The sequence below is a fragment of the Neofelis nebulosa genome, chromosome 5 (assembly GCF_028018385.1).
Source record: "Neofelis nebulosa isolate mNeoNeb1 chromosome 5, mNeoNeb1.pri, whole genome shotgun sequence".
Classification (NCBI taxonomy): domain Eukaryota; kingdom Metazoa; phylum Chordata; class Mammalia; order Carnivora; family Felidae; genus Neofelis; species Neofelis nebulosa.
Window position 1 is genome coordinate 44821713 of NC_080786.1, and position 22470 is coordinate 44844182.

The following is a 22470-nucleotide window of genomic DNA, read 5'->3' on the forward strand; positions in this document are numbered from 1 at the left end:
ATCCAACCAGGGCACTGGAGCCCATGATGCAGTGCCTCCCAGCCAGCCCCACAGCCCCAAAGCAGGCTGGAGGCTGGAGAGAGGACCTGCGAGGAGAATGGAAGACATCCACAACACTTTCCCAGCACCCCCATGCGGTCAGCAGTCTCTCCTGGTAGGTCCCCTGTGATTGTCACCATCCCAGCCTTGCTCTGTCTCCCACATTCACCCCCACACACTAGACTGCGAGCTCCTCCAAAAGGTATCTGCTGTCTTATCCATCTTTGTATCTTCCACGCAGAGCACAGAGCCTGGCACACAGTGAGGGCTCCATAAATGTTGAATAAAGAAAGGTCTCACTTATCGAATGCAAAATTTTGTATAGAAAATACATTTCTTAATCTGTTATCAGCTGGTGTCTCGGGGTGTTTATGGCAAGAAAGAACACGTTCCAGCATTGTAAGTTAGAAGTTGATGTCCCCCGAGGACACGTACTTCCTGGTTTTATTCTTTTTTTGGTGGATCAGTGTGTCATCAGTCAACAAACATGCAGTGGCTTTCCCTGTGGGGAAGCAGAATTCCTACCAGAAATTAACAAGTGTCTGCCATTCCTTTGTCTTTTGCAACAAAGCTGATGCATAGCAACTGAGAGCAATGACCACATTATTTCATGCAACTTACATAGGATGGGTCAAACAGAAAAGTGTGTTGGAGAATTACATTTGTGGGGTCAATGCAACAGCACAGAACTCACGGCTGTTTGCAGCTCTGCTACGTTTATGGGAGGACACAGTGCAGCCATCAGGCACAGAGAGGATGACGGAGTTGCACACCCCAGCACTCTGTCCTGTCTGCCCCTGCTTCTCCATTTTCACAGCCGTCCCAGGTCACTTCCTCTCTCAACCTGTCCTAGACTGAGGAAATGGGGAACATTTGTGCCGGCAGCAGTTTTCATCACATTATAATTATTCTCCAGCCTAATGTTCAAACCCTTTGACAAGTATCTCCCCACTCCGCCCTTAGTGATGGAACATGTCTCGTTGTAATTGGTTCTCAATCCTGCATCTACAGCTCCTCTATTGTCAAAGGCAGACCTTCTGTCTTCACTTTGCTGTGAATTCTCACTACTTCCCATACCTAGTAGGCCCTCAAGGGGCGTTTCTGATTAATAATCCACTTCAATATACCTGCTCCACACCTGTCTCCATAGTAACTATACACCTTGCTAAGAGTTGACGGCAGCAGTATGTGGTGACTTGGCTTCTTCCCACCCAGCCACTAATCCTATAGATGGATGATTTTATTGCTACCCCCACAAAGCCTAGAGAGCTCTGCCCTCCGTGAAAAATCAGCAGCATCACCAGCTTGCTACCTGATTCCTCTCTGCCTCCAAACACAATGCAAAACAAGCTCCTGTTTCCACGCTGCACATAAATAGAGATTGTTCTTCAACTTCAGAAATGTCCTTGGCACGGAATGTATAAGCCTACCAGGCACAGGATTTCTGAGTCCTCATGTGACAGGGCATGGAGGAGATCTTGGTGGCCGCATGCAGGAGCCCCACCATGAGGTGAATCTTTATCTGTCCTGATTGTCCTGTGTTAAGGAGGGCGTAAATGTTCGCCATCAATCCCCAGAACCTGGAGCCAAACCCACAGGGATCTGTGGCTTCATTCCATGCCTCCTTCTCTGAGGTCCTATTGCCAGGCGGGCCTGCCATGTCACACAGCTCTAGGTAGATGGCGCTCCCTGGGGCTGTGAAATGTGGTGAGCCGGGTGCCAAGCATTGTCTTGAGCAGGGCAACTCCATTCGCTGTGCTGTCTGCGTGTGTTTGCTCCTCTGGATGTGTTAGTCTTCTCCACTCTGCTTTGTGTGTGTCCCAGGAGTGCAACTCCTCTGCCCTCCAACCCCCTATTGGATAATGGAAGCACCGGCAGGAGATTGGAAGGTAGGGATGGAGGAGAGTGACTAGTGAACCTGCCGGCCTGCCAGGCTGCTGTGGGTTTGCAGCTAAAGGCCACAGCTCCTGTCAGGCAGCCCTGCCCATTGGGCACCTTTCTCAGAGTTCTGGCAAATTCTGAGGGCCCTGGTGTCACTGGCCCCAGGGTATTGTGCTCTCCTTTGCTGCCCTCATCTTTCTAAGTGCCCTCATCTTGCCCTCATCTTGCAACGGAGGGGCAGAGAGAAAGGGAGACACAGAAGCCAAAGCAGGCTCCAGGCTCTGAGCTGTCAGCGCAGAGCTCAATGCGGGGCTCAAACTCACGAACCACGAGATCCTGACCTAAGCCGAAGTTGGATGCTTAACTGACTGAGCCACCCAGGCACCCCTGCAATTCATATAATTTTAAAAAGTGACAAGGGCTTAAAAAAATGTAAATAGGGCAATAAGATGGTAAAGAACTGGGGGTGGGGTGGGGGCGGGTGAGCTACTTACATAGAGTGACCTGGAAAGGACTTTCTAAAGAGGTGACATCCAACCTAACACCATAATGATGAGAACAAGGCAGCTGACCCAACATACGGGGAAAGAACATTCCTGACTGAGAACAGCAGATGCAAAGGGCCCCGAATGGGAAACAGTTTGAAGACTGGAAGTTAGGGAACCAGAGGAGAGTAGCAGGAGAGGCCAGGGTGGTGGGGCATTAAGAAGTTTGGATTTTACCCTGAGGGCCCTGGGGCAGGGGGGTTGGGATGGTCACTGTCCTAATAGAGATCAGATACAACAATAAAAAGGTTTAACTGAAGAGGATGTCAGAGAAGGACTATTCACACAGGCGTGAGCAGGGTTGGGGAAGCAACAAAAGGTGGGGAAGCAGAAACTAGTGACAGAGGGAAGCTCTTGTCACCCCTGCACCTGGAGGGGACAAGAAGAGGGAGCTGTCACCAGCATCTGGGAAGAGAAGGAGCCATGCAGGAGGAGCCCCCAACAGGAGCTGTGTCAGACAGTGGCTTGCAGAGGCCCTTTCCAAGGGTTTGGAGGGTGGGGACAGCGGCGTTGGGTTACAGCAAGCCCTGAGCTGCCTGTGGTTAAGGATCCCCAGTGCAGATGGACGATGCAGGAGGTCAAGACTTCCAAGAACGACTGAGCACATCTGATACGAAGCAGAGACGCTGGAAAGAAGGAATTTTGTTTTCCAATGTCTACCCTTCGTTCCAGTATTTGTCAGCAGACCTTAACCGTTTTCATAAGTATTAATACCTTCAGGGCTCAGCCAGGAGACAGAGGCTCAGGGGGAGGCAGTAACAAGCGATGGGGACAGTGGTAAAAGGCAAGTGCTTGCCCCCACAGAAGGGTCTTCCAATGGAAGTGTCTCAGAAGCCGAATTCAGGAGAGCCGTCTGCTACCTGAGCCAAACCACAGCTTCAGGGGCAATGCATTCAGTCAGCTTCCCGAGGTTGGCAAAACTTTCCAAAGTCCTTTTACTGCTGTGCTCCCGTGGCTGGGCTGAGGGCTGTCCATCAGCAGGCCCGTCCAGACTGGCAAAGACAGATGGCTCCCAAACCTTTGCTCCTAAATTTAGAGAGCAGAGTTCTTATTAAGACGAAATTCTAGGGAAAGAAAACCCTGTGGGGGTTATTCAGGGAAAGTAAATATATAGTCTTTTTTTTTTCCCTTTCTAGTTTCTGTCTCCTCGTGAGGTACGTCTGGGGGAAAAACAAAACCAAAAAGTAAGCATTCTCTTCAGAAACCTCGGCTGCCCCCCACTGGCATTAGTCTTATTCAGTGGTTTCCAAATATTTTTAGCAGCAGAACTCTTTCAAAAGCAAAATCTGTCGCAGAATCTTCATGTATAACTAACACAGGCAAAAACCCAAGGGGCCATTTTCTGGACACATCCACAGATCCTGATTCTAACCAGTTCTAGTCGCTCATTTTCTGAGCGCGTGTATGTGTAAGGGGGGGCGCTTATTGAGATATAGTTTGCATATGATAAAATGTACCCTTCGGGCGCCTGGGTGGTTCGGTCAGTTAAGCGTCAGACTCTTAATTTCGGCTCAGGTCCTGATCTCACAGTTCATAAGTTCAAGCCCGTGTCAGCTCTGGGCTGGCAGCATGGAGCCTGCTGGGGATTCTTTGTCTCTTTCCCTCTCTCTCTGCCCCTCCCCTGAGACACATACTCTCTCTCAAAATAAATAAACATTCAAAAAAAATTTTTTTTTTAATTTACCCTTTTTAGGCATACAGCTAGATGAGTGTTGGCACAGTCTTGTAATAACACCACAATCCCGACACAGAACAGGCCCATCAGCCTCCAGATTCCCTCATGCCCCTTTTGTAGCTCACCACTCCCACCATTCGCTGCAGCCATTGATCTCATTTCCGCCCCTGAAGTTTTGCTTTTCCAGAATGTCATGTATATCAATGGAACCATGCAGTATTGCACCTTGTGTGCTTGGCTTCTTCCACGGAGCCTAATGCTTTGAGAGTCACCCACGACTGGGAAGTCTGTTGTTCTTGTGTGGCTTTCAAAGTTCTCCTTCAGCTTCTGATTCTTTTCTGCATAGAATAGAAAGTCTTCCATTCAAATAGTATTGTTCATTTTAAAAACGCTGGTATTTTAAAATCAGTACTTTAAGCGCCCAACTTCGGCTCAGGTCATGATCTCACGGTTCCTGAGTTCGAGACCCACATCCCTGGTAACATCACTGAAGGAGCACATGTGGGGGTGAGCTTGTTTGACCCCAGAAGTGTCCTCACTGTGCCACACTGCTATGTCAGAGCTGTCCCTCACAGAGCTGGCTTCCCTAGCTTCCAAAGTACCTCTTTCTCTTCCCAGGGCTGGAATCCCTTGGATTGTTCTAATCAAAGCAAGCTGGTACTGCTTGCTTGTTTTCTTCTTTTTAAAATTACAATTAACAGACAATTCTTAAGCTGGGGAAAGAATACAAGGGAATGCCTTTGTTCAAAAGTAAACCTGAGTTGCTAAAGGTCTTCCGAGGACAAAGATATGTGGCTCAAACACAAATTCCATACAAAAACTTCAGCTTTTGCCATTGCTCGTTTGACCACACAGTTGCAAGAATCTCTTGGATTCTCCGGTCTGCCAAGAGCTTTTGTTCCCCTCTCAAAGGCCACACCACCTGCCTGCCATCTTACTAAGTTGGAGCCTGTGTGTGGAGAATGTGGTGGGAGAAGAGGTGAGGTCGGACGGTAAGGAGACTTGGGTGGTCTGCTCCAGAGTTTGGACCTTACGCTATAGCCAACGGGACTGAACATGGGCTTCAGGAGGAGGACAGTCCGTGTGCATTCGGAAGATCCCTCTAGTATCTGAGGTAGGGAGACTTGTTGGAGGCTTCTTTTATGGTTCATGTCAGAGACGATGCATCGGCGAGACAATGGAGAGAAGAGAATCCATCTTGGACACAAATGGGATGCAGAACTGATACAGTGTGAAAGAAAGGTGAGAGGAAGGAAGGGGCAAGCAACCTTATTTAGCTACCCCGATAATCCTGCCATGTAGGTGTCATTACGTCCATCTCACAGATACCAGCTCAGCGAGCTGAAATAACTTACATGAGTTTACACAACTAATAAGATAAAAACTATATCACAGTATTGAGGCACGGCACTCAGGGAGTACTCTGAGATAGTGAGATGGTGAGAAACACATTTAATGAATTATGGGAAACTACCTAAAAACCCCACAAAACCATGTCTCGGAAAGAGTAGCCCTGAGTCCTTGGAGACCAGTGTTCGGGGCAATGCACTACCCGTGACCTAAGTGAAAGGAGCAGATTGTAGGAGGGTTTGCCCTGTTTTCACTCTCCTCACTCATCCTCTTTCACTTTGTCTTTCCTCCTGCGTCTGGGGAAGAGAGATTTGTAAAATAATGTGTTAGCATTTGAGAGCATTTCAGCAAAGCCTGCTGCCAGCTGCCTTTCCTGACACAGACATACCCCCACCATCAATTTATTCCTTTTGGGTAAGTGGCCTCCTCCACATTTCCCAAGTGCTTTGCAGATAAAAGAAGACAGTGAGGGGTTTATCCTTTTCCCCATAATATTGTGGCTGTAATTTAAAGCTGCCATAACTCATGTATAGAACTGTGACCATAATACCATGGAAAAAGCCATCATTCAACCCCCAGAGGAAGAAATATGGAATCTTGTTTCTTCCAGCTGCAAATTGCCTCAAAACCAGAAGACAGCTGTTGGCATAACCAGACAATGGAAACTAAAGTTTGGAAAGTTACTCATGATGGATTGTTTTTTCTTTTCTCCCTTTATCCACATCTTCATGAGAGTCAAAAGATTTTTCTGTTTTGGAAAGTGACCAGGACCAGATAATTGCTCCTTATTGGGCCAGTACATTACTCTCCAATTTTGGGGGATGGCCTAAGATATTCTTAGAGCTGGATTAAATTTGCATGGATTAAATAGGTCTGGTCAAATTGGGTTGGGTTAGTTGGACTAGTTCTGTGAGGATACCAGTCATGAGTCTCGCAGGGACCGTGGTGTCTATTTTTCTCTTGTTTGTAGGGTGGGGTGTTCTAAACCAGTAATTTCTCCCACCCTGTTCTGGTCCATGCTTCCCAGCTGTGGGCAGGCATAACTGTTTATGCTATGGTTAAAATTCACTGCCCTAATCATTTTCCAGTGAGGTCATGTAGGAGATCATGGATCCCCACAAATCTGCTTCCCACATGTCCTACTACACTCGACTCAGTCCAATATGCAAACTTACACATGGACATGAGCATTAGAACATCCAGACACTTCATACTCACTATAATATCTCGTTTTATCCTCACCACCGCCTTACAAGCTAGATATCATCATCATTCCCATTTTATAATTGAGGAAATTAAGTCAATGAGTGGCTCAATAAATAAGAAAAAAATTCGAACCCAGGTCAGTGGAACTCATCAAGCTAGTGCTCTTGCTTTTCCTGGTTCACAATTCTTTTAGGAGGTAACATGTATATGAGCTCTGTTGGAAAGAGGAGGATAAAATCCTTATAAATGCTTTTGAATGTATAAACTTTTAAATCAAATATTACCTATATATTTCTGAGATGTTACTTACTTTTAGAAGTTGATAATTTTCTATTCCTGTGCTTGTGCCTTCAGACTTGCGAGTTCAGGCTCTAGGGTTAGACGGCTTGAATTCATTCCCACCTCTGTTACTTCTTACCAGTGTGATTGGGGGCAACAAAGTCTATAACCTCTCTGTGCCTTGGTTTTCTCATCTTAGAATGAAAATTGTAAGTAGTATCCACTTTGCAAGGTTGTTTTAACTTTTAAAGAGGATAAATTTATGTAAAATGTCTGAGACAGGTGTGACGTATGGGTTGTAGAGTTGACTGTTACACTCCTGGTCCCAAATGAACCAGGCCTCCCAGGATTTAAGCCCTTGTGTAGTCCCTCCCACACTGACTCTGGGCGTGGTTGGATAATTTGCTTTGGCCAATGAGATACTTGAAAGTTCTATAGAAGCAGAGTCTTAACAGGGGTTTGTCCCATTGGGACACTTGTTCTTGGAGCCCTGAGCCATCATATGAAGAAGTTAGCCTATTCAGTTAGAGAGACTTCCGAGAGAGAGAGAGAGAGAAAGAGAGACCCAGTCAAACTCTAGCTGTTCTAACTGTGGCTCCAGACAGCCATCTTGGACATTCCAGCCCCAGCAAATGCGATGTGGAACAGAAGAACCACCAACTGAACCCAATCAGTTCATAAAACCCTAAGAAACAATAAAATATTCTTTTAAGCCACTACATTTTGTAGTGGTTTGCTATACAGCAATAGATAATTGAAGTACAATGCATTCAATAAGTGTCATCTACTTTTTAAAGTTTTTATCATTATTGATTAACTTTATTTCCTCCAAACTAATTAATGTTAAGACAGGGAAAGCCATGTTCATCAATAACTCATTCACTCAGCAAAAATAATCTGTGTTCCTACTATGGTCAGAGCAACAACAATTTGTCTCCCATTGGAAAAAAAAAATGGTATCCTGCCCCCGCCACTCCCCAAGCATTCCTTCATAGGTATTTTAACTCTTAGGCAAAGTGAAAACATTTAAATTTCTTATCTTTAATTTTTTTTTAACATGTATTCATCTTTGAATGACAGAGACAGACAGAGTGCTAGTTGGGGAGGGGCAGAGAGAGAGGGATACACAGAATCCGAAGCAGGCTCCAGGCTCTGAGCTGTCAGCACTGACTCCGACGCGGGGCTCAAACCCACGAACCGGGAGATCGTGACTTGAGCTGAAGTCGGGTGCTAAACCGACTGAACAACCCAGGCACCCCTAAATTTCTCATCTTATTAGAATTATTATTTATTGCGTGACTACAATGTTTATCCACTTTTTAACCTTTTAAAAATGCATGAGGGAATTAGTGCAGAACCAGACCTTATTTTTCATATACTCACTGACTCTTCTTGAGACGAAGTTGAAAAATACTCAACACTACATCAAAACCATAGACTCTCAAGGATAAAAGGGCCTCCGAAAGGTTAGCCAGTCTGCTCTACTCCAGGTAGGCTTTCATCTCAGCTTCCCGGAGAGCTGCCAAGGCTCCTGTTTTTAAAGTTCTGCAAGCTACATTCCCTGGGTAGCAGCCACAAAGCGCTTCATGCACAGCGTTGGTATTTCCAAGGGAAATCATGCTGCAGTATTAACTTTGCGACCCTCATCAGGCTCTTGCATTATGGGCTGCTGTGATTTAGAGCCACCCTTAGAGCCATGACGTGTCATTCGGCTGAAAATCATCCATTCCTTCCTGGTCTTGCCCACAACTTCTACTGGACACACAAACCACATGAGGTAAAACAAAATTGTGCAGGACAGGAAGCTGCCTCCGCTGCCCCTTCTGCCCCCCAACTTCTTTGGCCAGGACCTGCAAGCCTTCATCTCCTAAACACTGGTCTGACTTCAGTTGTTTCCAGGACAAAGAAGCGTTTGTCTGGTGTTATTTCTCCTCCTCCATTTGCATCTTAAACAATACATGTATATGTATATATCTGATATATGTAAACATGTATAAATCACCCAATTATAGAATCAAAGGCCTAGTACCCTATTAATCTAATTGTGAAGTCAGAGACACAGGAAGTGGAATTTATTCCAGCTTCCCACTGGAAGTTATTCGCTCCGGTCATCTGAAGATATGAATGTGGGAGGGAATGGGGGTTAGCAAAGGACAGGGAAAGTATTTGGCATGGGGACACACATTCACAAAGGACCTCAAATTCATAATTTTGACATTGTTTGCAAAGAGGTCTTATATATAGTCATAGATACAAATGCTTCTCATTCAACTCTAAACTCAAGTCCTATGATTGGACCATAATACCTCTTGGGTGCTATGAATTAATTAAAAAACAAACAAACAAACAAACAAACACACTCTTGTAATTACCTGTGAATAGCAGTTATATGTCATTGTGTTTTGAATTAGAATTTGGTAATGTAAACATGAAAATATACCACAATTTTGGGATCCTGTTTTACCAATTCTTTCAAATAATAACAACAAAGCATTTGTGGAGTCCTTATCACATGCTGGGCGTTTAGCAGGAAACTTTACCACAATCTCGTGAAGGAGGAACTACTACCACCCCGTTTTACACATGAGGAAACTGAGGCACAGGCACATTAAGAAATCTGCCCAGGTGCACCAATGATTATGAACAGATCTGGCCCTTGAGCCCAAGCAGCGTGACTTCAGAGCTAATGTTTTCAATTCCCTGGTTTGCTGTCTTAGTTTCAAAAGTCTCTAGATGTGGGGAGGACGCCTGTGTCTCCAAGGGGTGCTGGACCTACAGAGATGGCAAAAGAAGGGAGGAGGACAGGCATGAACAATGCTTGAAAGGATGAAGCAGGGTGACCTGTGTGGTTGCTGGAATGCGCACTGCAGCCCCGGCAAGAGCAGAGGTGGGTGAGGCTGCCCTTGTGGGCCGTGTATTGGTGCAGGCCCGTCCTCCCAGATGCTTCCCGCTATGCTCCTTCCCCTCCACTTTCTCCCTCCTGTTCCCAACTTCATTCCCATCTCTTTGCCCCAGTATTCTTGCATCTGGTGGTTGTGAACCCTTTCTAAGACGTTCTCTTTCTGGCCTACACTCCACCCTCAGCTCCAGACTCTGGTGTCGGGATCCTCAGGAGAGGGCATGCCATGGCCTGGGGCAGCCATGAGAAATTCAGGGCCCAGAATTTCTGCTGCCTCAAGCTCTGACTTGACTTTTCTAAACCCAAGGTCCAGGGCATGGAGGAGTGTGGAGTGGAAAGGAACCTGCAAATAAGAGGAAGGCAGGCAGTGCAGGAAGGCCTGTTCGCACTCTTGGGGCCTAACTCCTTTATCTAGTGGCTCAGGGTTCCCAGAGCAGGAGGGAGTGTGGGGGAGACGTGGGTTTACACCATGGGCCATATTGGGAAACCTTCAGTAGGTGACAGCACTCCTGTGTGCACACGCAGTGACATGGAGACCGTGTCACTCACTAGAATTTGGCGAGCCTGGACCACCCGGACAGGCCTGATCATGGCTGTTTGCACCATGAAGCTCCACAGGCACGGAGAATGCGAGCTTTGCAATGGCCCACAAAATGTTAGAGGCCTGAAACAAAATTGATCAGGCAACGGAAAAGTAAACCGTAAAATAAAACCAAGCATGTAATTAAACGCGTGCAAACTGCAACAGCCTATCACGTGGCCAGCCACAAGGTAACTCGCATGTAAATAATATTTAACGTGAAAGGTGGGTGGGTTTCCATGTGATTTAATATGTCTGCAACGATCTTCAACTGGCACCGATGCCCAGGCGCTGGCTCCCTCTGAGGAAGTTGGCAGTGGGGACAGGACTGCATGTGTTGGAGGAACCATCACATGGGCACCATGGACCCTTAGAAGGGCAGTGAGACAGAGGAGGCCCTATCACAGATGCCTGCATGCTCCCCAAAGTGAGCCTTTCTCTCTGGCCCCGCAAACTTAAGTAAGGTTCCAAAACTCAGAATCTTGGTGCAACTGAATTTCTTGCAGAAGCCAGTGAGGGGAGTGGGCGGGGCACTGAGGCTGGAGGCTGGCTTCTCTCTCAGCCTCACCAAAACTGAGCCTGCCTCCACCTACTCCTACCTGCGTGTCTAACACCCCATCACAGGTCTGGAGGCCTGGACAACTGTAAGAGCTTCCGAAATGGTCTCCTGCTCCTGTGCAACCTTCCCGCCATAAAACAGAGACAGTGGTTAATCATAAAGCAAATCTCTTCACACTTCTCTTTTCTCTTTTGGTTTTTACAAAGCCCTCGTGATCTGGCCCCTGCTCCTCCCTCATCGCAGCCCCTCTCTCCTGAGGGCAGCTGACCTTGCTGCACTGGCTTCCCTGTGTCTTCCGCACCATGCCCAGCTCAGCTCAGCCTCACAGTGGTGGTCCTGGTAGCTCCCTTGGCCCAGAACCCCTCCCTCAGATCTGCAGGCCACCAACTGGCCATTCAGGTTCCAGTCAGTGGTCAGCTTTCAGGGAGGCCTTTGCTGGGGAAATCAATTACCACCCCTACCCCCGCATCATAGGACCTCACGCTACCCTGTTTCATTTTCTTCATCAAACTTTTTGCTGTCTGAAACCATGTTTTCACACACATTATGATACTCTTCTTTGCTTGTTTGTCTGCCTCCCGACTGCTGGAAAGGAAGATCCACCAGGACAAGGACTTGCTGTCCTTTGGTTTCCACCATTGTGTTGCTAGTGCCTATAATAATGCCTAGGATGTAGTAGGTGGTCAATAAATACTTGTTGAAAGCATGAGCAAAAAACAAACAAAGAAACAAACAAAAAACCACAAAAACAAACAAACAAAAAAATGAATAGATGGGCCTGAACTGACAATGCCCACAGAAGTGTCAAAATCATGGGGATACTTTGAGGTTCTTGGATTGGGGGGGTGAACCAATTTTAACTAAATCTCCAAGGGGTCTTCAAGCAACATCTGGCTTATGTATGTATTTAATTGTACCTTACCTCATTGCAAAAGAATCTGCAGTCATTTTCAAAGATACATATAGTGCAATAAACGTTTTAAAAAGGAAATCGTGGATATGGAGAGGAAATAAGCATGGAAAAAATAAGATAAAATGAGAGCAAGATTAGCAATTAAAATACATACCACGCAGCTCTGTCTTCCTTGCCAGAAGTGGACTGCAAATTTGACTTTGAACTTTTAATAGCGAGTGACAGCTCATCTCCACTAAAGTCCTTAAAAAAAGAGAAGAGAGAACGTGTAAAACTTGACTTTTACTTTGGTTTTTATGTGTTAGCCATGAATCATACCAACCATGCTAACATTAAATGTGTTTCCAATTAATATTACTAATCTTCGTTATAGCACTAAATATGAGTTGTTATCAATCAGTATTTATTGAGCATCTGCACTCGAAGGCCTCCTGCATTCCAGCAGACTCACACGTCTTTCTCACGCTGCCCTAGTAACCTGGCGGGATCTTGACCAGCCGAAACATTTATGAGGAACACAGCCCGCCTGAAGGATGGTTGACAAGCCCCTGGGTGATGCAGCTCTGACATGGCTGACTTCTAATCAGTAGAAAATTCTTACTTGAGTTTAATTTATAGGCTCCTTAATAATATTGAGGATCGTTTTCTTTATACTGCCTCCTCAACCCACTTCTCTGGAATAAAGTCCCTCAAGTGGTTTAAATTTTTTTCTAAAATTTACACATTTCCCCAAATTTTGCTCCTCTCTGTCTCTGTCTTTAGAAACTTTCTATGTTCTCCCTTCCCCTTTTCCCCTCCCACTCCCCTCTTTCTCCCCTACAAACATTTTTGAAAGGCAGTATAGAAAGTGTCAAAAGCCACTGGAAATTCTATGGGCCATGCGATACTAGCCAAGTTGCCTTATATTTTTGTACTTCCGTTGCCTGCTTGCAAAATTAGGGATGGTAACCGCACCTACCTCCCAGGGTGGTTATGAGGATTAAATGTGTTTGTGTATGTGACGTCCTTAGAACAGAGCCTGGCACATGGCAACTTCTATGAGAGCATTAGCTCTCATTATGATTACATGCCATTCCCTTTGACAATGAGGGTTGTTTTTTTTTTTTTCCTGCGTCCCTCAGCAGAAACTGTATCTATTCCTATTGTCTTGTATCTCCATGTCTCTGAATGTTACTGGAATTCCCTTCCCCTCTTCTTTGCTTGGAGAACTCTTATGCATCCTTCGAAGCTAATCTTAGGTGTTTCCTTCTGCAGAAAATCTTTCTTTTTTAAATTTTTTTTTCAACATTTTTTATTTATTTTTGGGACAGAGAGAGACAGAGCATGAACGGGGGAGGGGCAGAGAGAGAGGGAGACACAGAATCGGAAACAGGCTCCAGGCTCCGAGCCATCAGCCCAGAGCCTGACGCGGGGCTCGAACTCACGGACCGCGAGATCGTGACCTGGCTGAAGTCGGACGCTTAACCGACTGCGCCACCCAGGCGCCCCCAGAAAATCTTTCTTAATGGACATACCCCACTCCACCTCTGGGCTTCCCTGGAAAGCTGTGCATACTTCTTTATCACAGCATTTAAAACACTCTCGGTACTATCTGCTTGCTTGTCTGTCTCCATAAGGACTGCCAGGGTGAGGACTGGAACTTGAACCTTTATGTCTTCAATGTCCAGCACAGTGCCTGCTACATAGTGGTTTTTCAGTTCAAGATTTTGGTTGAACTAAAATGATCCCATGGGGAGAAATTAACCTATAAAATGGCAGTATCATATTTCTTACATATTTCATACGTAAGCAATCCGGTATCATGCTTGCTTTCCTGGGTGAGACTAAAAGAAACTTATTTTTACTATTTACCATTTACTATTGACCACCATCATAGGAGACAAAATGTATTTTTTCCCTTGCAAAACGTATTTCAGGCAAGTAGCATAAAGTACTGGGCACTGGATTTGAACCCCACTTCTGTGCCTCCTGGTTATGAGATTTGGGGCAAATTAGTTCCTCTTCCTGCATCAGTGTCTGGCATCTATAAAATGGGCATTGTGATGCTTGCCTTGTCTCCCTCTCTCATTTCTTGTGAAGATCAGATGTGATAGTATCTGTGAATGCACTTTTAGAATAGCATATTCTCTCTCTGTGGATATGAGATAATATGTTATTTGGGGAGAAATCTGGTGTCTAGATATAGGCACCTATCCCACTAAGGGGTGGGAAACTATTCTGGCTGCGGGGTCAACTGGAGACAATATTCCTTTTGAGTCAAGATTCAGCTGTAAGGTAATTTGCACATTTATATTTTTGGTTACAGCGTTTCATTAGCTATTAAGAGATTTTACGTAAATGGCGCCGCTTAGGGAGGCAGGGTGTTAGTGTATCCCAAACCCACAGTCTCTGCAGGGCGTGTTGAGTGTTCCCGGGGCAGAGGATGACTATGTAATTTCACCAGAGAAGGGGGTTGGCGGGGGGAGGGCTGGACAGTTCTGGCAAAGCCAGAGTACTCACTCCAAACACAGGGCTGTGTGAATTATGATTATTTTTACGTGGCAATTGAACCATGATACCTTACACACATAATGATTTGTTGGCTAGAAGATGTATACATGCCAGTCCTTTAATTTTTCTTTGCTGCTTTCTAATTTTACTGTGATGATAACAAACGGAACCACAGCGCTTCCATCAGAAACCAGAGCATGTCCATGAATAACTAACAGACTGCATACAGTTTTCCCAGTGAATTTTCAAAGCCAAACGTGGGTTGGCTTTTGTATATAAATTGCGAGTGCGCCTTTTCCATTCCGGTGGGAGCTCTCTGAAGGGAACATTACAGCTGTGATGAATAACAGTCCCTCTAAAGAAGCTGGCATGAGGCACGCATTTCATCCCACTGAGTGGAACACTGTGCCTGTCGCCAAATGTGCCGGGTCTCCCACCATTAAATAAATATATACATATGTCACTTGGCTTTGTTCCCGAGTCCTAGGCTCTACAGAAACCAGTGCTCTATTACTATTAATAATGCTATGGTTCTAATAGATGCAAAGCCAAGGAATGGTGCTTTGTCCATAGCATCCTTGATTAGATTTCCCAATGTCCATTACTTAATTACCACTTACAACATCCTTTAACTCCTCGTTTGCCACTCCAATAACTAGCAGTATTCTTTTCAATGTAAATTAGCTCTATGTGGCCAATGTTTTAATGAATGAATCTATGCAAATAATAGCATCTGCCTCCCAGACCAGGTGTTTTTCTAATCATTATTATCCCTATTTTACAGATGAGGAAACGGAGCTTTAGAGAGGCTCGGTGACTTCTCTCACATGGCATTGCTAAAATCTGAACCCAGACCACTATGTTCTAATGCTTCTCTATGGGAACGCATAAAACCACTGTTCAATAAATCTTTTTTTCCCCCAAAGAAGTAACAGAATCATAACTATTCTTGTGTATAGAGAAATTTTTTTAGAGAGAACACTCATCAGTGATCTCTCAATAATTATTGTCAAGATTCTTTATTTCTTTTTGAAATGGCATTTAAAAAAAAAACTCATGTTACTAGAATCAGACAAGAGACCATGGAGGCAAATATCCAGTTTTCTGTTTCTTTTAAAGATTGCATTAGCTGTAAATTTTTATTTTAAGATAGCATCACCTGGCCCTTGGATTATCCCTATAAATTTAAATCTGACTCCACTATCCCCACCCCACCACTAATCTGAAGAAGTTTAATGAAACTGCAATTTGACGGTCTGGCTCCCAAATGCACACCCATCCCATCTCCTTACCCCCGTCTCCTTACAGTGGACCTATTGTCTATGGAATCAAATCCAAAATCCTTATGTCAAAACCCTCATCAATGTGATTTCCTCCTAATGACCCATTCTGTTTTCTTTTTTTTAAAGTTTGAGAGAGAGAGACAGAGAGACAGAGACAGAGAGAGAGGGAGAGAGAAAGCAAGCAGCGGAGATGCAGAGATTGAGGGAAAGAGAGGATCTCAAGCAGGCTCCACGCTGCCAGTGCAGAGCCAGATGGGGCTTTGGGGGTCCATCTCATCAATTGTGAGATCATGACCTAAGCTGAGGCCAAGGGTCAGAGGCTTAACCAACTGAGCCACCCAGGCACCTCCCTAATGATCCATTCTTATATCCTACAACTAATCAACATTTACCCTTACTTTCAATCTAGAGTGACCCCTCTGTTTCAGACACACACTGCTTGTTCCTGATTCCACACCTTTGATTATGTAGTCCTGCACTGTGGAATGCTCACCCCCAACACGTGAAGAACATTCAAGACCTACTTCTTCCCCGAAGCCGACTATACTAGCCTATCCTCGTGTTGCTTCCCCCCAACTTTCTTCCTATTCCATATATAGTTATTAGCACTTGAGCTATAAATTATTCCTTAATTGCTAATCAGGTGAAGCGTGTGGCCACCAAATAAGTTGTCAGCTCCTTAGGGACAGGTCTGCTCTTATCTTTTCTTTTGTATCCTCCAGAATAATGCTGAAGAAACATTAGGTGCTCCATATATACTCAATGAGTAGGGAAGATTGGACTCAGTCAAATTTGCACTTAAAATCTTGAGTTTCTAATTTGTAATGCACTCGTTAACTTCATAATTCTAAATAATGTTATAAATCAATCTAAATATACAAGAGTAAATGTTGAGTTCCATAAATAACGATATATCCATACAATAGAATACTATGCAGCCATTTAATTAATTAATTAATTAATTAATGTTTATTTTGAGAGAGAGAGAGAGAGAGAGAGAGGGAGGGAGAGACAGGGAGGGGCAGAGAGAGAGAGGGAGAGAAAATCCCAAGCAGGTTCTGTGCACTGTCAGCACAGAGCCCAATATAGGCCTCCAGCTCACGAACTGTGAGACCATGACCTGAGCTGCAAATCAAGAGTCAGACGCTTAACTGACTGAGCCATCCAGGTGCCCTACTATGCAGCCATTTTAAATAATGCCGTGGAAGAAATACGATGATGTTAAATGCTTTGTAATATATTGGTAAATTTTAAAAATGCTATAAAAAGTATATACAGAATAATCCCAGTTTGGGATGAAAACTCCAAAATTAACAGGATTTTGAAATGTACTAAGCCTAAAGGAAAAGACTGATAAATTGCACCTTATAAACAGGTTCTATTCATCAAAAGATACCTTTAACCAAATATTAAGGCAAACATGATAGAGAACTCATGTCCAAAAAATATAAAAGAAGTCCTACAAATTAATAAAAAAAAGAAGACAGACCATTTAAAAGGTAGGCAAAAGGCTTGAACAGGCAAAAAGAAGCTATATAAATGGCTGATAAACAAATGAAAAGGTGAAATGCAAATAAAAGCCGTAATGAGATACCAATATACATCCACTATTTGGCTAAAATAAAACAAACACACAAACAAAAAAAACCCCTGATAACATCAAGTGTTAGCAAGGATATGGGACAACTGGAACTCTCAGTCATAGCTAAGAGGAATGTCAATTGAAATCAGTTTGGAAATCAGTTTTTATGGTTTTTATTTGTTTGTTTGTGAAGAATTTCCAGAGATCTCTGACCACTCCAATCTGGCCACAGATGTTGGTCTTGGACCCCTTTCTCCCTCTTGCTGGGACTTCCCATCACCATTCTCTTATGGTCTGGCTTCTTTGATTCAGTGACTTCTTATTTCTTAGTTCATTTCCTATTTCTGCTGGTGTATGTAGTTTTTGATACTTTCCTAAGAAAGTATCCACGTTTTTGAGTCTTCTTAGAATTTTGATGGCATTTCTCCATTGTCTTTCAGTATCTAGCATTGCTGTTGATAAACCTGGAGCCATTTTCTTTCCTGTTCCACCGAATGTGAACTTGAAAGAAATAATCACCAGAAACTTTAAGATCTCTTTTTATTCCTGGTGTTCTAGAATTTTTAAATGATTTGCCTTGGTGTGTCCTCCACCCCCCTCACTATCAATGACTTCCTGGGGTCCACCCCTTTTCATGGAAAACTCGCATCCATCAGTTCTGAATAATTTCTGTATAATTTCCTCTCTTTCCCCACCATGCACCCCTTGTTTTCCCTTTCTGGATTAGAGGTGGCTGTTGGACCTCCAAGGTCATTCCTTATCTTTTTTCTCTTTTATTTGTTTCTTTTTATTCTAATTATAGTAGGTTTCTGTGACTGTATCATCCCATCCCTCACTGAAATCTTCATTTGGGCTATTTTTATTTCTATGAGCTCTTCCTTGTTACTTATTGTATCCCTTTCCACAGGTTTGATTTGTTTTCACAGATGCAATAGCTTTTCTTTTTTCTCCTGGGGGATACGAATCCTAATTGTTCCAATTTTTTTTTTCTGCTCTCTTCATTGTCTTCCATTGATCTACATTCCTTTACTCTGTACATTTGGTTTTGCGTCACCTTCTTTCATACTGGAACTTTTCTCAATTTTGGTGATTGTTGGCTTCTGTTAATATTTTAGAGAGAGGAATTAAAATGTGTGAAAAGTCTGGGTGTGTGAACAGTGTGTGTCACCCAGTCGGCTCCCCTGTAAAAGAAAATTTTGATAAAAATATATCCCCAAATGATTTCCAAGGAAAAAAGTCACCTGTTCAATATCAAAAATTCATGCAATGAAAATTTTGCTTATGAAAGAGTGATTGGATAGATGCAGAAGGAAATGATTAAATTCTAGAATCTGGTTCCACTGGACATTGCTGAGAGAAAGTTGAAGTAATAGATGCTCAGTAAAGCAGCTCCACAGTTTTTAACAAAGTCCAACAGCTCTCTTGGTTCTGAACAGGTATACAGAGCTCCTTCTAAAGCAATTGTTAAGAAAATGAATCTGACAGGTATTTAAAAATGTACCGGTGCCTGATGGAAAATTTTGAAAAACATAAGTTAGAGACAATCCCATTAATATAGTGTATATACGTCCTCAGGGTTTCCTATTTCTTCATTGTTTTAACTATCTTAAAAATTTACATTTAAAAACATCTTGGCTGCTTAAGAGTTCTGTGGGTTGTTGGGTTTTTTCCCTTTTCACCTCATGGTTTTATTTCACCTGTAATTAAAAAGTAAGCCAGAGAGGGGTAAATGAGAAAAATACTCCTCAAGGCTGTTCTTCCTGTCTGGTTAGCGGAAAGTCTTCAAAATAGAATATTCTTAAAAGTTTTCCAGGAGATAGTGGAATCACAGAAATACTCAAGGGAAATGAAACTCACAAATGCCATCAAAGCCTCATTAATTCACTTTCACGTATTTGCCATTAAATCGTTTTGTCGTAAGAGTCTCATTAATTCATCATGCCTGTTTTTTCCCCTTTCCCTATTCTTTTATCATTACTTACTGGTGACCCCAATACGGAAAAAGCACCTGTAGTCTTTGTTGTCTGCTAGCTCCCCCGTCTGATTGATTTGGGGGAAGGGAATAGAATGTCATCAATGGTGACTGCCTGGCTTCACGCAGGTGCTTGGAGGACGGCTCATTGATTAACGAGAGTCTCATTTTGAAGGCAATGAATTGGCTGGTGTTTTCCAACTTGACTTTCTGCCCAATGAGGTAATGGCAGAAAGTTTTCACTTGCCTAAAGACGATTCCGGGTATGTTGTGGCAGAAGGGAGCTGAGGGTTGCAATGTAACTTGTAAGACATAATTTGAAATATGGAGAAAGTGCAGCCAGAAGGCAAATGGAGTGGCGTGGGGAATTAAGTACAGCTGAGGGAAAAGTCAGTTTTGGTTCATACAGTGCTGTGGTGCTTGCTCTTAGCTGCACATTAGAATGACTGGGGGAGCTTTTAAATAGATACCCCAAAGCGGACTTAGGTCTGTCCCCTTTCCCAGTTCTCGGAACCAATTGAAACTGTCTCTGGGAGTGGGCCCTGAGAAGCCGCCCATTTAAAAATATTTGAAAGCTCTCCAGGTGATTCCAATGCACTGTGAAGGTTGAGGGGATGCTAATGTAATTGGACAAGATGCGTGAAACAGTGCATGGGAACAATCAAGCTCCCTCTGTCTTCCCAACTTTGGGTCAGCCACACCCTGGGAGAAGGTGCAAAGACAGAGGACGTGGGTGTCAGGAGATTTTCCAATCTATTTGAGAGACAAGCTAAGCACAAGTGAAGATCACTGAGAGCAGCATAAGGCATATTATAATCAGGTGGATGTCATACCTACAGGGGTTCTCGGAAGGGAAGACCATTGTGAGTGGAAACAGTAAAGAGTCTTTCCAGGGGACTGTTGAGTTAGAGCTTTGTGGGGAGCAGGGGAGGACATTCACTACAGGTGAGACACAAAACAAGGGAAGAGTGTGCTCAGGGGTGTGGGAGATAGTGAGCAGACTGTCCCAGAGCTGTGGCGGAGGGGTGGCCTGCTCTGTGGCCATAGCCAAACTCTGGCAGGCACTCCACCTCAATTTTTACTGTAACTTTTCAGTGAAGTAGCATTACAAAATGGAGAAACTGGGCCTCAGGGATTTGAGGAGGCTGCTCGGTGTCTAGTCCCCTATTGGAAAATTCAAGCTAGGCTTCCAGGTGACTTAAGGAGGACCAAGGGGAGAGGTGGGAACACCTGTTATCTGTGACATCAGATGGGGAGAATTTGCAGGGTCAGGGTGGAGAGGCAGGAGCAAACTGCCCTTGACAGAAGCCCAGGTGAGGGTTGAGGGATTCAGACACCGGAAGGGTCCTCAGAGGCAGGGCAGGAGGTCAAAAGTTGACCGGACCCAACACCCTGGAGACAGGGGCCCGGCCTACAGCCAGGCTTCTCCATGCTCCTAGGGGTGGGCTTGTGTGTGAAACAAGAAGTTCTGAAAGTTCCGACAGGGCCCTCTGAATGCCACAAATTATTTTGTGACCTTTGAAAAAAACCATTCGCATTCAGGTTTTGTCTTACGATGCGGTAAAAATATTATACAATATTGTCTTTAAGCAACATGCACCTCAGCCTGTTCACCCCGTGCCTGACCCCCAGAGCTGAAAGGAGACATTTCGGCACCTGGGGCAAACAGCAGGCGATGTTCTCCTCCAAATCAATTTTATAATTCATGATATGGCTCACAGATGGGCATTATTAACAGTGCACACCATCTGGCGGCTTCCCACTTTAAACCATTACTCTTGCTAAATAGAGGTTAAGCTTTCAAAATCATTATTTACAGTTTTTGTGCCTCTAAATCTTGGAGCCTTAGGTCCACCCCCTTTCCCATGCTTGGCCCCTAGGCCGTCTCTCCTCCAGGTAGGGAAGGGGTGCGGGGCCCAGGCGTGGGGTGAGGGTATGTTGTGCACATACTGGAATGAAAACAGCTAAGAGTTTAATGGCTTCCTTCTTAGGCTCATGAGAGAACATAAAGGTATTAATGTCCATGGCATCCAAGAGGCCCTGTCCAAACAGTAGAAACCCATTGTGTGATGTGATGGGTCCCTTAAGGGGGCAGGAGGGACAGGAGATTCGTGGAATCAAAGAAAGCAAGTGGGATAGACGTGGCTCGAATGTAATGTGGGTGACTCTATGACTCCAAAGCTGAGAAGTTCTTCCCGTCATATCATACACTGGCAACTCAGACACCACGTGTGCTGCAAAGAGGAACCAGCTCTGTCCTAGTTCTCCAAGGGCGATCACCTGAGCTGCACTCACAGGGCTGGCATAGAAGATAAATAATAAATCTTTGCTAGCATGAGATTAAAGCCAAATAAGCTGAAGGGACACCAGGTGCTGAAGAAGACTCATTCTCCAGTAATTCTCTTTGGAACTTACTGTTCCAGATTATTTCAGATTGAATTTCTACTTCTGTAATTCCCTTTTTAATATTTGCATTTTTGAACAGGTATTCCAGGCATGTGGCAAAATATTTAAAGGACGCACAAGGATACACGGTGAATAGTAAGTTTCCTACCTTTCCCAGTGAGGATCCTGGCAGAAAACAAAATTCACCTCCAGAAGGTTCAAATTCTGGCACTTTAAGGAAGGGACCACTTACAGAGGTGAGGGCAGGGTCAAAGGGATAAACAGGTTGGAGGCCCAAGGAACTCACAACAGCTGAAGAAGAAAATGGTGTAATTGGAGCCCAGGGAGAGCTGGAGCTAGTTGTGGACACAGCAGCTGTTCCACAGGCCGCACCAACGTGGGGAGGGAGCGCGGAAGAAAGCTGTCTCTCTCTTTTCCCAGCGTTAGGTATCCTGTTTGTGCCTCCCACTGGCCTAACCCAGGAGGACGTCAACCATCAAGGGAAACTGGGTGAGGGAGGCCACGGAGGACAGACTCTGAAGCGAAGCGAGAAGAGAAGGGCAAACTATCTGCGGTGGTGTTGGAGTTGGGGAGAGACCCAGAAAACAATCATCATAGCACGCTTGACCCTCAGTCCCTTGAGGCAACAATTATTAGCATTGTTTTGGTAACCATCCAGAAACAGTCTATGCACATACAAGCTGCAAGTGTATATGTCAACCCATTTTCTATGCAAATAGTAGTAAGCTCTTCTCCTGCTCCCCCCACGCCCTCCCCTTGCTTTTTTTTTTTTTTTTTAATGTTTATTTTTGAGAGAGAGACAGAGGATGAG

The 22470-nt window shown here is 44.4% G+C and overlaps 1 long non-coding RNA gene across 1 annotated transcript; it reads right to left on the reverse strand.

The window, feature by feature from the left end:
* Window positions 1-9397: 9397 nt before the first annotated feature.
* LOC131512014 (uncharacterized) lies at window positions 9398-12171 on the reverse strand. Its single transcript, XR_009261876.1, has 3 exons — window positions 12081-12171; window positions 10424-10538; window positions 9398-9747 (listed from the first exon to the last, which is right to left on the reverse strand). It is a non-coding gene; the product is annotated as an uncharacterized LOC131512014 (long non-coding RNA).
* Between the last annotated feature and the right edge of the window lie 10299 nt (window positions 12172-22470).